The following is a 15,415-nucleotide window of genomic DNA, read 5'->3' as shown; positions in this document are numbered from 1 at the left end:
ATAAGAGAGAAAGTAAGAAAAAACGTGAGTACGTGAGGAAGAGAGAGAGAGAGAGTGAAAGAACATACAAGAAAGGGAGGGTATTGCAGGTGTGGTGGCAATTACATCAGCACCTGGATATTCAACAACAGACAAAAAATCCCTCTTCCTTCAAAACAATTACAACAATTTCCCCCCTCCACACATTAATACACGTACTGCAAGATAACACAGGTAGTTTGTAAAACTAGAATGTCTGAAATCTAGATGCAAAATGTCGGAGGAACAACAGCTGATGTTCCAGCACCATGCATCATTAGCACTAGCCTGGGAGCCAGCCTGTTTCTGCTCTCTTGCCAACTCCTTATGGAATGCCAATGGAGCAGGGAAAAGCACAAACAGATCTGGGACCAGGCTACATTAGCACAACAGTCGTAATTCTCTATTAGCAGGTGACTCAAAGTTATGGCTCCCTTCCAGCTTCTGGCTTCCGACTTCCAGCCCTGCAATGCCAATTGGTCCCACATGTGCTTTCATCGGATCAGTAACACACACACACACACACTGCATACATACACGCACACATACACACAGTCTTGTATAACTAACCTTGTTGGGACACACAATTCAGTCCCATTCAAAATCCTATTTTTTTTATAACCCCTAACTATAAACATAACCCTAACCCTTACCCTAACCCCAAGGCATTATGGGCATTATGAGTTGGAGGATGATGTCTAAGTGAATTTTGTTGGCCAAAGCTCAAGAGATGAATGCATTGCATTGGTGACCTGACCGTGAGAGTTCATGTAGGTGGGGCTGGAGGGATGGAGGGATGGAGGGATGGAGATGGTATTGTGCTGTTCTGCTGAGCAATGGAAAAACTAAACGTCCTCTTCCGGAACGGTGTGTGTGACCTCTCGCTATGTGTGCATCTAGGTGAATGGGTTTATAAGTGTGTGTGTGTGTGTGTGTGTGTGTGTGTGTGTGTGTGTGTGTGTGTGTGTGTGTGTGTGTGTGTGTGTGTGTGTGTGTGTGTGTGTGTGTGTGTGTGTGTGTGTGTGTGTGTGTGTGTGTGTGTGTGTGTGTGTGTGTGTGTGTGTGTGTGTGTTAATGCAAGAGTGTCTCAACACAGTAATGAATTGTCATGAGTGTCAAACTACATTGGGATCAATCCCCACGATGCTGACAGGCAGGCAGGCAGCAGCTTCTGAGTTTCCCACTCCTTACAGCAGTGGAGGCTCCTCAAATGAGGAAGTGGAGAACCATCCTACCCAGTGATTTTTTTGTTGTTGTTGTAAAACATTTAAAAGTGATCTTTTAAATCAATCTCTACTAAATATATTCAAATGTCACCAAATAATCTATTAAAACACACTTTGAAGGTCTACAGTAGCCTCAACAACACTCTGTAGGGTAGCTTCATGGTGTAGCCGGAGGACAGCTAGCTTCCGTCCTCCTCTGGGTACATTGACTTCAATACAAAACCTACTATAGGAGGCTCATGGTTCTCACCCCCTTCCATAGACACAGTAAATATGACAACTTCCGGAGGACACTCTTACAGCATGAACTGACATGTTGCCCACCCAATCAAAGGATCAGAGAATGAATCTAGCACTGAAAGCATAAGCTACAGCTAGCTAGCACTGCAGTGCATACAATGCGGTGAGTACTTGACTAAAGGAGAGAGAAAGACAATAGTTGAACAGTTTTGAACAAATTGATTTATTACAAAATGAAGGACAAGCAAAAGAGAGATAGAGAGAGAGATTCCGTCATTTAAAAAATAATCTGTTTCACTTACTTAGCTAGCAAGTGCAGCTAGCTAGTTCAGCCTTCTCAAATACCCTGCTCAAACAGAGGGATGCTATTTTAGCTAGCTGGCTATGGATTGCCAACACAACACTGGAACTCTTTCAATTCAAGGTGAGCTGCTTACTGACTGTGCACTGTAGCGTTACTGCATGATTGTAGCGGGTTTACTAACACATTAGTTCTATTAGCTATGCTGACTATGACATTACTTTAGGTAATATCGTGACATCGATGCAAGCTGTGTGTAGAGGTTTTGATATGGTTCGGCTTGAAAAGGTTTTTTCACCTGGTCACATACAGCTGATGTGTTGTGCATTGAAGTTCACAAACAAAGAGAAAAGGTGAGAGGAGGAGAGCTCATGGATGCAAGAAGGAATACAACGTGGCTGCTATGAAAGTGAACTGTGTTTACGCGTGATCAGGGGTGTATTCATTCTGCTGATTCTGTTGGAAAAAAATGTTTCTTAAACGGATGCAAACGTTTGCAACTGTTGGACTAAGGATTACACCCTAGATTAGCTAGATGTAAACTTTCATTCATAGACTAGGTTGTACCATCCTCATGATGGGTATAAGGAACATTGAGTATTATGTATTAGACCGAACCTATTAATGTTATATTGAGCTGAGTGAATGAAATATGAACGACAGTCATCCAATATGCTATAATAGAAATAAGACCATGCTCATTAAAAAAAAGACCCTTCCTTAACTTAAACGTCACCGACTGCCACTGCCTTACAGTATAACTACAGCCTGCCACTTCAGCAAAGAGAGAGGAAAATACTCTCTTCTTTCTCCCCCCCCCCCATTTATTCACCTCTTTATAATGATGGCGACCTGTTTTTTCATTAACGCTCTGCACCGGAGGTCGATTAACTCTGTGTCAATTCCCAGTTTTTAATGTCAAAATCTATCAGCGCAAATTGAGAATAGCTTTGTTTAAATTCATTCAATTCCATCTATCAGAAATGCACATAATGGGAGTGGCTACTTTCAAGTAGCCTTTTAAGTGGGGGAAGCAACATATTATAGTCACATCCCTGTACACTCTTAGAAAAAGAGAACTGAAAAGGATTCTTTGCCGGTCCCCATAGGAGAACCCTTTGAAGAACCCTTTTGAGTTCCACGAAGAACCCTTTCCTCAGAGGGTTCTACATGGATCCCAAAAGGGTTCTACTTGGAACCAAAATGGTTTCTCCCATAGGGACGGCCGAAGAATCCTTTTGGAATCCTTTATTCAAAGAGTGTAGTTGTGGGTGATGCCTTTCGGACCATAGAACGCAGCTGTGCTTTAGTTTCATAACGTTCAGTTTTGAGGCTGCCCACGTAAAAATTCAAACATGCACTCTGGATCCGTCCACACACAATTAGCTGGTCCTATCTTAACATCTAACAACCTCTCACCTACACAATCCCACACAACAAATGTCTCTTCTTCCAAGCAATCATGACATTCTCCTATTATTTCACCCACTGGCACCCAGCTAGCTACCCACTCACTCAAACTCACTCAAACATACGTGCGCTGCACACGCAGAAAGGCACCCACACACGTCTATGTGGAATTGGAGAGAATATATAGATAATAAGTAGATCTGTAGTTTGATGTATGTGGGGCTGCTGAACTGGTACTGGTACTAGCAGGCTAGATTGATCATCTCTGTTGGATTGGTACTCTAATCCCATCCATGTTCCATGGTGTCATTAATCTGCCCATGCCTGAATAAGAGACAGGGATCGGGGATGAGACGTGCTTCATTAACTGCGGTGCCACATTGCGCTGAAGAGGCCTGCTCTGGTCCGGTTTGTTTGCGCACACGCACACGCACACACACACACACACACACACACACACACACACACACACACACACACACACACACACACACACACACACACACACACACACACACACACACACACACACACACACACACACACACACACACACACACACACACACACACACACACAATTACATGCTTGAATGCTTTAATTACTCCCCTATTTCAGACAGGGTTTGTGGAGAGACGCCTCAAGAAGAAGGAGGATGAAAGTCACTCTAACACACACTGCAGCGGCAAACCATACCAGAGGCAGAACCCTTGAACACATAGCTGCCACCAAGCGGAAGGTGTACCCAACAAGAACTCAGTTCCCCGCACTGACACAACCCTGAAATCTCCTCAGAGTCCCACCCTTCCACCACGTTCCCGTGCACATCCCCATCACTCCTGTCCTGTGCTGTTTTGGGTATCCCAGCAGATCCCAGCTGCCACGAATGCGTCAGACACTTCGGCGGTACATTTCACAAGGTTGTATTTCACACTCCAAAGAGCCGCTCGCTTCTAAATCAGTGAATCCCTAGAAATTCATGAGATGATATAGACTAGAGTCATGCATCACACCCCTCACGTTCACTTCTAATGAAAGAGGAGTGATGGGGTGTGAAATACTATAGGTAGTGAAAAAGAGATGGAGAATGGATGGAGCAGGGGAAAGAAGTATCTTTCTACACACTGGGCACCGACGTCAATTCAACGTCTATTCCAGGTCTTTTTTGTGAATGGGATTTTACGGAGAGGCAGAGCTGCCGCTGCTTCCTGCTTTCTGCAGCTGCACAGCTGACACATCAACATTTTCTTGACATTCTTTATATCCCTCTCCATCCCTCTCTCTTACAATCCCTATCTCTCCCTGTCTCCCTTTCTCTGTCTGCCGGTTGCATGCATCAATCTGTTCTCTCTTTCTCTATTCTCAGACAGTGTCCTCAAGACCCACCATTTCCATCTACACATCTCTTTCTATATTCCTCTCTTCTCACAAGTAACAGTGCACTGCATTACCGCCACACATCTCTTTCTCGTTCCGTCTCTCTCTCTCTCTCTCTCTCTCTCTCTCTCTACTCCTTTTATTCTGTCTGCCCAACCCTCCTCGTCCTTTTTTCCTGCTATCTCACTATGACCCTCATTCCCTCCATATGTCAGTTCATTTTTTCTCTCTTCTCTCTCTCTCACACTCTTTCGTCTCTCTCTCCCTCTCCCGGTCTCTCCTCTCTGTCCCATTAGCTCCCTTGTGGTTGCTGAAGTTCTCCCCATCGCTCTATCCCTCTCTCTCCATCCCGTATGTATTTCAGGTTGCCCCGTACTTTGCCGCACCAACGACAGTTTCCCAGAAATGTAACGTCACTCTTACAGACTGCTGTTTGCATGTCAGGAGTGCAGCTCTGTTTCTACAGATGTTATGAAAGGGGAGCAATCTGGAGTGAGAGAGGAGGCGATCAGGGAGAAGGGGAAAGGAAGGGGAGGGAGGAGTTGAAAAGGGAAAGTGTCCCAAAGTCTGTCGCAAAGTCACACTGATCGTCTCTGTATTCTTTAGCCTGCATTATGACAAGCGTACCAACCCGCACCAGCGACATCACTCATTATTTCCATTTGGACCCCCTCAGCCCACCTCTCTCTCTATCTCTGTTAGTCTGCATGGTGTGTGCTGCTGGAGCAGCCGCTCAAGCACAGCATTAGCACCAGACTCACAGAACAGCTATCTGATAGACTTTCTATTCCCCTCCTCCCTCCCACTTTCCCTCCTTCCCTCTCACCCTTTCTCAATCTCATTCTCTAATACAGTACACACGCACATTGGAGCAAACACACACCACTCGGGGACCAATCGGAGTCGCCAGAGTTCAGTTCTTATTTGTGAATGGGATTTTACGGAGAGGCAGAGCTGCCCGCTGCTTACTGCAGCAGCACAGCTGATACACCAACATTTTCATGACATTCTCTCCATCCCTCTCCATCCCTCTCTCCCTTTCTCTAATTCTCCTCGCTGCATGCATCAAACTGTTCTCTCTTTCTCTGTTCTCAGACAGTTTCCTCAAGACACCTACATTTCAGTCTAAACATCTCTTTCTATATTCCTCTCTTCTCACAAGTACCAGTGCACTGCATTTACCGCCCCTCCTCTCCAATCCCCTCTCCCTCTTCTTTTTCCACTTCATCTCTTCTCATTTCTGGTTCTCCCCATTCCCTTTCTCTTTATTTCCCTCATCCTGTCTGCCTCCAGCATCAGTGATAGTTGAGGGAAGCAGAGCCCCTCTCATCTTCCCTTATTTCTTACCTTTGTGAGAGTCTGTGTCCCGGGTTGGTTCTGGAGCTTCACTGGGATCGTCGGACGGTCAGGCAGACGGGCAGAAGGACAGACGGACGGACCAGGAGCCTGGGAACCTTCTGTGAGCCAAAGAGAGAAGGAGAGAGAAAGAAAAGGGAGCGAGAGAGAGAAATAGGTAGAAAGAGAAAGAGAGCGGGCGGTGCTGCTGAAGAGGGTGCGCTGAGTGGCTGGAGGTGAGATGAAGGGGAGAAAGCGAGAGGGAGGGAAAGATAAATGGAGAGGGAGGGAGAGAGGGAGAGAGGGCTGGATTGGGATAGGAGGGTATTTTGTGATGTTTAAGAGGAGGGAGGGATTGCAGCAGTGGAGGGAGATAGTGGAAGAAGGGATGCGGGGAGGGAGGGTCGCTAGGTAGATGGAGAAGAGTGGAGAGAGGAGGGAGGGCAGTAAAGAACTTGAGGCAGAAAAGGAATGAAAAGGTGATGGAAAAGGGAAGAGTGAAGGAGGAGTACAATGTGGAGCGAGGGATGAACCCCATATAGATGAAGTGCTGATTAAGAGATGGAACGAATTGCAATGAGAGATAAGAGAGCATGTCAGTTTGTTCTGGGGCCTGGGGTGAGTGCACTTAGGAGTGGAAGGTTACAGGGAGGAGGACAGAGGAAGAAAATAATAGGCTATTTTGAGGCTATTTTATACAAGACGCCTCCAGACAGTAGAAGTTCCTGTTCCAACCTGGACTCAGGGGTAGATGTAACATAGTAAAAGTCAATTATATGATATGTTACACATTCAAATGATATGTTAACAATTGCAATTGGTTGTGTCTAATGTTGGCTAGGTGGCTAAGTGGCTAATGCTAACATTAGCTAGGTGGCTAACATTAGCTAGACTATGGCTTAGGGGTTAAGGTTAGAGTTAAGGTTAGGAGTTAGGTTAAAGAGTTAAGGGTTAGGGTTAAGGGAAAGGTTAGCTAACATACTAAATAGTTGAAAGTAGCTAAAAAGTAGTAAGTAGTTGCTAATTAGCTAAAATGCTAAAGTTGTCTGTGATGAGATTCAAACACGCAACTGCCGGGTTGCTAGACGTTCACATTATACACCTACCCATCCAGCTCAATCGTTTTTGCATTAAGGAACTGTCTGTCTTATGCAACTATACCAAATGTAACATATCATACTAATTTGAGTGTCCCAGATTTACATTTAGTATGTTATGTCTAGTCTATAAGACTTGGCTGGCTGTTCTAGACCTTGGCTCAGTGTTAGTTCTGGAATTCACAAAGTGTCTCAGAGCAGGTGCTGGTCTAGGATCAACTTAGAGTTTTAGATCAAAATGAGGGAGGACCTGATCCTTGATTAGCAACCCTATCATAAGTTGCTTTGTGAATAGGTGAAGATCTCTCAGTTGATTTGCAGTGAGTGAGATGTCGAAAAGTCAGAGTGGATTCTACCTTAGCGATTGGAGAGGCTTTAGGGTGCTGCTCGCTACAACAATATAGGACATAAAGGAACACAGAATTGTCTATGAGAAGCCAGATTATGAAAGCCACATTCAGCCACTGCCCGAGCAATGGAGAGTGTGATTGCATCATCATCCTTCCTCTAGTTCTGTGGAAAGAAACGACATGCGTACATTTATTTTCACACAGTCATGATGGGTTCTACTGTGATGTACAGTGGGGCAAAAAAGTATTTAGTCAGCCACCAATTGTGCAAGTTCTCCCACTTAAAAAGATGAGAGAGGCCTGTAATTTTCATCATAGGTACACTTCAACTATGACAGACAAAATGAGGGGGAAATGTAGGATTTTTCATGAATTTATTTGCAAATTATGGTGTAAAATAAGTATTTGGTCACCTACAAACAAGCACAATTTCTGGCTCTCAAAGACCTGTAACTTCTTCTTTAAGAGGCTCCTCTGTCCTCCACTCGTTACCTGTATTAATGGCACCTGTTTGAACTTGTTATCAGAATAAAAAACACCTGTCCACAACCTCAAACAGTCACACTCCAAACTCCACTATGGCCAAGACCAAAGAGCTGTCAAAGGACACCAGAAACAAAATTGTAGACCTACACCAGGCTGGGAAGACTGGTTTGAAGAAATCAACCGTGGGAGCAATTATTAGGAAATGGAAGACATACAAGACCACTGATAATCTCCAAAATACAACGTTTTGGCAAAAACTCAACTCTTCGTGTTTGGAGGACAAAGAATGCTGAGTTGCATCCAAAGAACACCATACCTACTGTGAAGCATGGGGGTGGAAACATCATGCTTTGGGGCTGTTTTTCTGCAAAGGGACCAGGACGACAGATCCGTGTAAAGGAAAGAATGAATGGGGCCATGTATTGTGAGATTTTGAGTATAAACCTCCTTCCATCAGCAAGGTCATTGAAGATGAAATGTGGCTGGGTCTTTCAGCATGACAATGATCCCAAACACACCGCCCGGGCAACGAAGGAGTGGCTTCGTAAGAAGCATTTCAAGGTCCTGGAGTGGCCTAGCCAGTCTCCAGATCTCAACCCCATAGAAAATCTTTGGAGGGAGTTGAAAGTCCGTGTTGCCCAGCAACAGCCCCAAAACATCACTGCTCTAGAGGAGATCTGCATGGAGGAATGGGCCAAAATACCAGCAACAGTGTGTGAAAACCTCGTGAAAACTTACAGAAAATGTTTGACCTCTGTCATTGCCAACAAAGGGTATATAACAAAGTATTGAGATAAACTTTTGTAATTGACCAAATACTTATTTTCCTCCATAATTTGCAAATAAATTCATAAAAAATCCTGCAATGTCATTTTCTGGATTTATTTTTCTCATTCTGTCTGTCATAGTTGAAGTGTACCTATGATGAAAATTACAGGCCTCGCTCATCTTTTTAATAAGTGGGAGAACTTGCACAATTGGTGGCTGACTAAATCCTTTTTTGCCCCACTGTATATCAAAACATGTTCATTCCTTCTTCTTCTATTCTCAGGGGGACCTGAAGGAAATGAGAGGAAAAACACACAGATATCTCACAACTACATGTCATTAACTGCGTGCACTCGCGCGTGCGTGTGTGTGTGTGTGTGAGTGTGCGTGTGTGCTTGCATGCGTGCACATGTGTGGATATGAGATAGAGAGAGAGAGAGAGAGAGAGAGAGAGAAATGGCGCTGCTTTAAGACAAAGTTGACAAGATGTGCTGTGGATGCGCATCCGCTCCCCTCTATATATCTAATTCAAAGGCAGTTTTAGAGAGGTATCTCCTCCTCTCTGCCCGTCCGCTGCCATATCTCCCCAAAGCACTTCACTTAGATTAAAACCCCAAGTGCCTTATAATTATAATAATGTATCTATAAAGGGGAGGACGAACTTAACAGCTCTCTCCCATCCATCCCTCTCTATCTATTGGTCTAAATGGTCCTATAAAGTTACATTAGTTTGAGCTTCTACTTTTAAAAATCCACCTTTCCAGAAATAAGTCTCTCACTGTTGCCGCTTGTTATAGACCCCCCTCAGCCCACAGCTGTGCCCTGGACACCATATGTGAATTAATTGCTCCCCATTTATCTTCAGAGGTTGTACTGTTAGGTGACCTAAACTGGGATATGCTTAACACCCCGGCCATCCAACAATCTAAAATAGATGCCCTCAATCTCACACAAATGATCATGGAACCTACCAGGTACAACCCTAAACCCGTAAACACGGGCACCATCATAGATATCATCCTGACCAACCTGCCCTCTAAATACACCTCTGCTGTCTTCAACCAGGATCTCAGTGATCACTGCCTCATTGCCTGCGTCCGTAATGGGTCCGCGGTCAAACGACCACCCCTCATCACAGTCAAACGCTCCCTAAAATACTTCAGCGAGCAGGCCTTTATCACCGACCTGGCCCGGTCATCCTGGAAGGATATTGACCTCATCCCGTCAGTAGAGGATGCCTGGTTATTCTTTAAAAGTGCTTTCCTCACAATCTTAAATAAGCATGCCCCATCCCAAAAATGTAGAACTAAGAACAGCTATAGGTCCTGGTTCACTCTAGACCTGACTGCCCTTGACCAGCTCAAAAACATCCTGTGGCATACTGCATTAGCATCGAATAGCCCCACAGGCAGTTAGGAAAGTTAGGAAGGCATTTTCAAACAGAAATTTGCATCCTGTAGATCAACTCAAAAATGTTCTGGGACACTGTAAAGTCCATGGAGAATAAGAGCACCTCCTCCCAGCTGCCCACTGCACTGAGGCTAGGAAACACTGTCACCACCGATAAATCTACTATAATCTAGAATTTTAATAAGCATTTTTCTACGGCTGGCCATGCTTTCCAACTGGCTACCCTTACCCCGGTCAACAGCTCTGCATCCCCCACAGCAACCTGCCCAAGCCTCCCCCATTTCTCCTTCACCCAAATCCAGATAGCCGAGCTGCAAAATCTGGACCCCTACACATCAGCTGGGCTAGACAATCTGGACCCTCTTTTTCTAAAATTATCTGCCGCAATTGTTGCAACCTCTATCTTTTGTATCGTCTGAGATCCTTAAAGATTGGAAAGCTGTTGCAGTCATCCACCTCTTCAAAGGGGGTGACACCATAGACTCAAACTGTTACAGACCAATATCTATCCTACCCTGCCATTCAAAAGTCTTCGAAAGCCAAGCTAACAAACAGATCACCGACCATTTCGAATCCCACCGTACCTTCTCCGCTATGCAATCTGGTTCCCAAGATGGTCATGGGTGCACCTCAGCCACGCTCAACGTCCTAAACGATATCATAACCGCCATCGATAAAAGACAATACTGTGCAGCCGTATTCATCGACCTGGCCAAGGCTTTTGACTCTGTCAATCACCACATTCTTATAGGCAGACTCAACTGCCTTGGTTTCTCAAATGACTGCCTCTCAAGTTCAGCAACTACTTCTCTGCTAGAGTTCAGTGTGTCAAATCGGAGGGCCTGTTGTCCGGACCTCTGGCAGTCTCTATGTGGACAACTACAAATACCTAGGTTTCTGGTTAGACTGTAAACTCTCTTTCTAGACTCACATTAAGCATCTCCAATCCAAAATTAAATCTAGAATTGGCTTCCTATTTCGCAACAAAGCATACTTCACTCATGCTGCCAAACATACCCTCGTAAAACTGACTATCCTACTGATCCTTGACTTCAGCGATGTCGTTTACAAAATAGCCTCCAACACTCTCCTCAGCAAACTGGATGTAGTCTATCACAGTGTCATCCGTTTTGTCACCAAAGCCCCATATACTACCCACCGCTGCGACCTGTATGCTCTCGTTGGCTGGCGCAACATATTCGTTGCCAAACTCACTGGCTCCAGGTCATCTACAAGTCTCTGCTAGGTAAAGCCCCGCCTTATCTCAGCTCACTAGTCACCATAGCAGCACCCACCCGTAGCACTCGCTCCAGCAGGTATAGTTCACTGGTCACCCCAAAGCCAAGTCCTCCTTTGGCAACCTTTCCTTCCAGTTCTCTGCTGCCAATGACTGGAACAAATTGCAAAAATCCCTGTCAGGGCAGCTTACCGATCATTGCACCTGTACATAGCCCTTCTGTAAATAGCCCACCCAACTACCTCATCCCCATATTGTTATTTCTTTTTTTTGCTCCTTTGCACCCCAATGTCCCTACTTGCACATTCATCTTCTGCACATCTATCACTCCAGTGTTTAATTGCTAAATTGTAATTAATTGCCACTATGGCCTATTTAATGCCTTACGTTGCTAATCTTACTACATTTTCACACACTGTATATAGACTTTTATTTTGTGTTATTGACTGTACGTTTGTTTATCCCATGTGTAACTCTGTGTTATTTTTGTCGCACTACTTTGCTCTATCTTGGCCAGGTCGCCGTTGTAAATGAGAACTGGTTCTCAACTGGCCTAACTGGTTAAATAAAGGTTTTTATAAATGTTTGAAATAAATAAATGAATAAATAAATGAAATAAATGTTTTTTTTATAATTATGATCTCATTATCCGTATAGGAAGACTGAATAATAACCTGCTATAAAACAGGAAAAGAATAGGGTGAATCGATCAGATGATATGTTGTGTGTCATTCTGTGGGATCAGAGGAGGCTGGTGGGAGGAGCTATAGGCGGATGGGCTCATTGTAATCAATCAATCAATCACATTTATTTATAAAACCCATCTTACATCAGCTGATGTCACATAGTGCTTTACAGAAACCCAGCCTAAAACCCCAATCAGCAAGCAATGTAGGTGTAGAACCACGGTGGCAGGAAAAACTCCCTAGAAAGGCCAGAACCTAGGAAGAAACCTAGAGAGGAACCAGGCTGTGAGGGGAGGCCAGTCCTCTTCTGGCTGTGCCGGGTGGAGATTATAACAGAACATGACCAAGATGTTCAAATGTTCATAGATGACCAGCAGGGTCAAATAATAATAATCACAGTGGTTGTCGAAGGTGCAACAGGTCAGCACCTCAGGAGTAAATGTCAGTTGGCTTTTCATAGCCGATCATTCAGGGTATCTCTACCATTCCTGCTGTCTCTAGAGAGTTGAAAACAGAAGGTCTGGGACAGGTAGCACGTCCTGTGAACAGGTCAGGGTTCCACATCCGCAGGCAGAGCAGTTGAAACTGGAGGAGCAGCATGACCAGGTGGACTGGGGACAGCAAGGAGTGATCAGGCCAGGTAGTCCTGAGGCATGGTCCTAAGTCTCAGGTCCTCCGAGAGAGAGATAAAGAGAGAAAGAAAGAAAGAAAGAAAACAGAAAGACAGAAAGAAAGAAAGAATTAGAGAGAGCATACTTAAATTCACACAGGACACCAGATAAGCCAGAAGAAATACTCCAGATATAACAGACTGACCCTAGCCCCCCGAACATAAACTATTGCTGCATAAATACTGGAGGCTGAGACAGGAGGGGTCGGGAGACACTGTGGCCCTGTCCAACAATAACCCTGGACAGAGCCAACCAGGCAGGATATAACCCCACCCAATTTGCCAAAGCACAGCCCCCACACCACTAGAGGGGTATCTCCAACCACCAACTTACCATCCTGAGAGAAGGCCGAGTATAGCCCACAAAGATCTCTCCCAAGGCACAACCCAAGGGGGGTGCCAACCCGTACAGGAAGATCACGTCAGTTACTCAACCCACTCAAGTGACGCACCCCTCCTAGGGACAGCACCAGTAAGCCAGTGCCTCAGCCCCTGTAATAGGGTTTGAGGCAGAGAATCCCAGAGTAATGGCTGGAATGGAATAAATAGAACGCTATCAAACACATCAAACATATGGAAACCACATGCTTGACTCTGTTCCAGAAATTCCATAGCAGCGATTACAAGGACCCCTTCCTCCTATAGCTCCTCCCACCAGGCTCCTCTGTCTGGGATGTTATTGGCTCTAATACTGCATAATGATGAAACGTTAGGTAATCACACATTAGTACAAGTCATTATTGTGACATAGTAGCGTGGAAATGATGCATGATGAAATGTCTGTCAGGAACAAAAAGAAGAAGCCCTGGAGAAAAGCCATTTTTTTTACGAGACGTGTAAAAGTATCTCCTGAAAATGAAGGCTTCTTCTGAAAATCTATTTCTGGGAAGAGTGCCTATTAGGAAAACTGTCCATATGATTGTGAACTCACTATGGAATGGTTTTCTAAAAAGAAACATTAAATCAAATCAAATCAAATGTATTTGTCACATACACATGGTTAGCAGATGTTAGCGAAATGCTTGTGCTTCTAGTTCCGACGATGCAGTAATAACCAACGAGTAATCTAACCTAACAATTCCAAAACTACTACCTTATACACACAAGTGGAAAGGGATAAATAATATGTACATAAAGATATATGAATGAGTGATGGTACAGAACGGCATAGGCAAGATGCAGTAGATGTAAATGAAAACACACACCACGACCAGAGAGACAACACAACACTTGTTTTCGAATTGCTGTGCGTTTTGTTGCCAACCTATTTTGCTACCTGACAACTTTATGGGTTTCACTTTTTAATTACCGTTCATATATTTATTTTTTCCTCGACTTTTTCACTCCGGACGCTTTATCTGGACACGATTCGTCAGGACCTCCAACAGCCGAAGCTAAGTAGTAACATTAACATGATGCCTTCTAATTGCAGCCGCTGTGCTCGCCTTACGGCGAGGATAGCTGTACTGCAAGCCCAGCTTCAGACGCAATCGTTAGGCAAGGGTAATTTCAGTGTAGGAAAGGATGAAACAGCGTCTGTGCCACCAGTAAGTACAGATAGTAGTATAAATCCCCTGGCACAGTCCCCGCAGCCGGACAACTTTCTCACGGTTTCTGGAAGGAAATGCTGTAGGAACGCTCAACCGGTGTCGCTCATTCAGCAGACAGAAACTTTCAACCGGTTCTCCCCATTAAGCAGCGGGTCGGTGTCAGAGGCCGAGTCTTCTCTGGTCTCTACTCCTCCCGTTACGGGGTCTGAGACGCCGAAGCTTCCCACCATTAGCTCTGACAAATTGAAAACTCTAGTCATTGGCGACTCCATTACCCGCAGTATTAGACTTAAAGCGAATCATCCAGCGATCATACACTGTTTACCCGGGGGCAGGGCTACCGACGTTAAGGCTAATCTGAAGATGGTGCTGGCTAAAGCTAAAACTGGCGAGTGTAGAGAGTATAGAGATATTGTTATCCACGTCGGCACCAACGATGTTAGGATGAAACAGTCAGAGATCACCAAGCGCAACATAGCTTCTGCGTGCATATCAGCTAGAAAGATGTGTCGGCATCGAGTAATTGTCTCTGGCCCCCTCCCAGTTAGGGGGAGTGATGAGCTCTACAGCAGAGTCTCACAACTCAATCGCTGGTTGAAAACTGTTTTCTGCCCCTCCCAAAAGATAGAATTTGTAGATAATTGGCCCTCTTTCTGGGACTCACCCACAAACAGGACCAAGCCTGACCTGCTGAGGAGTGACGGACTCCATCCTAGCTGGAGGGGTGCTCTCATCTTATCTGCCAACATAGACAGGGCTCTAACTCCTCTAGCTCCACAATGAAATAGGGTGCAGGCCAGGCAGCAGGCTATTAGCCAGCCTGCCAGCATAGTGGAGTCTGCCACTAGCATAGTTAGTGTAGTCAGCTCAGCTATCACCATTGAGACCGTGTCTGTGCCTCGACCTAGGTTGGGCAAAACTAAACATGGCGGTGTTCGCCTTAGCAATCTCACTAGGATAAAGACCACCTCCATTCCTGTCATTACTGAAAGAGATCATGATACCTCACATCTCAAAATAGGGCTACTTAATGTTAGATCCCTTACTTCAAAGGCAATTATAGTCAATGAACTAATCACTGATCATAATCTTGATGTGATTGGCCTGACTGAAACATGGCTTAAGCCTGATGAATTTACTGTGTTAAATGAGGCCTCACCTCCTGGCTACACTAGTGACCATATCCCCCGTGCATCCCGCAAAGGCGGAGATGTTGCTAACATTTACGATAGCAAATTTCAATTTACAAAAAAA

General features: G+C 44.8%; 1 protein-coding gene across 1 annotated transcript in view; it reads right to left on the bottom strand.

The window, feature by feature from the left end:
- The window catches only part of LOC123999211 (parvalbumin-7-like), a 44,598-nt gene extending 38,452 nt beyond the window's left edge, over positions 1 to 6,146 (bottom strand). Inside the window, exon 1 of the mRNA XM_046304753.1 lies at positions 5,920 to 6,146. The gene's annotated coding sequence lies outside the window, so the exon portion shown is untranslated. The remainder of the gene's footprint in view (positions 1 to 5,919) is intronic.
- Positions 6,147 to 15,415: the final 9,269 nt, after the last annotated feature.

This window comes from Oncorhynchus gorbuscha, linkage group LG16, assembly GCF_021184085.1.
Source record: "Oncorhynchus gorbuscha isolate QuinsamMale2020 ecotype Even-year linkage group LG16, OgorEven_v1.0, whole genome shotgun sequence".
NCBI lineage: Eukaryota > Metazoa > Chordata > Actinopteri > Salmoniformes > Salmonidae > Oncorhynchus > Oncorhynchus gorbuscha.
This window is presented reverse-complemented; position numbering and strand designations above follow the sequence as displayed.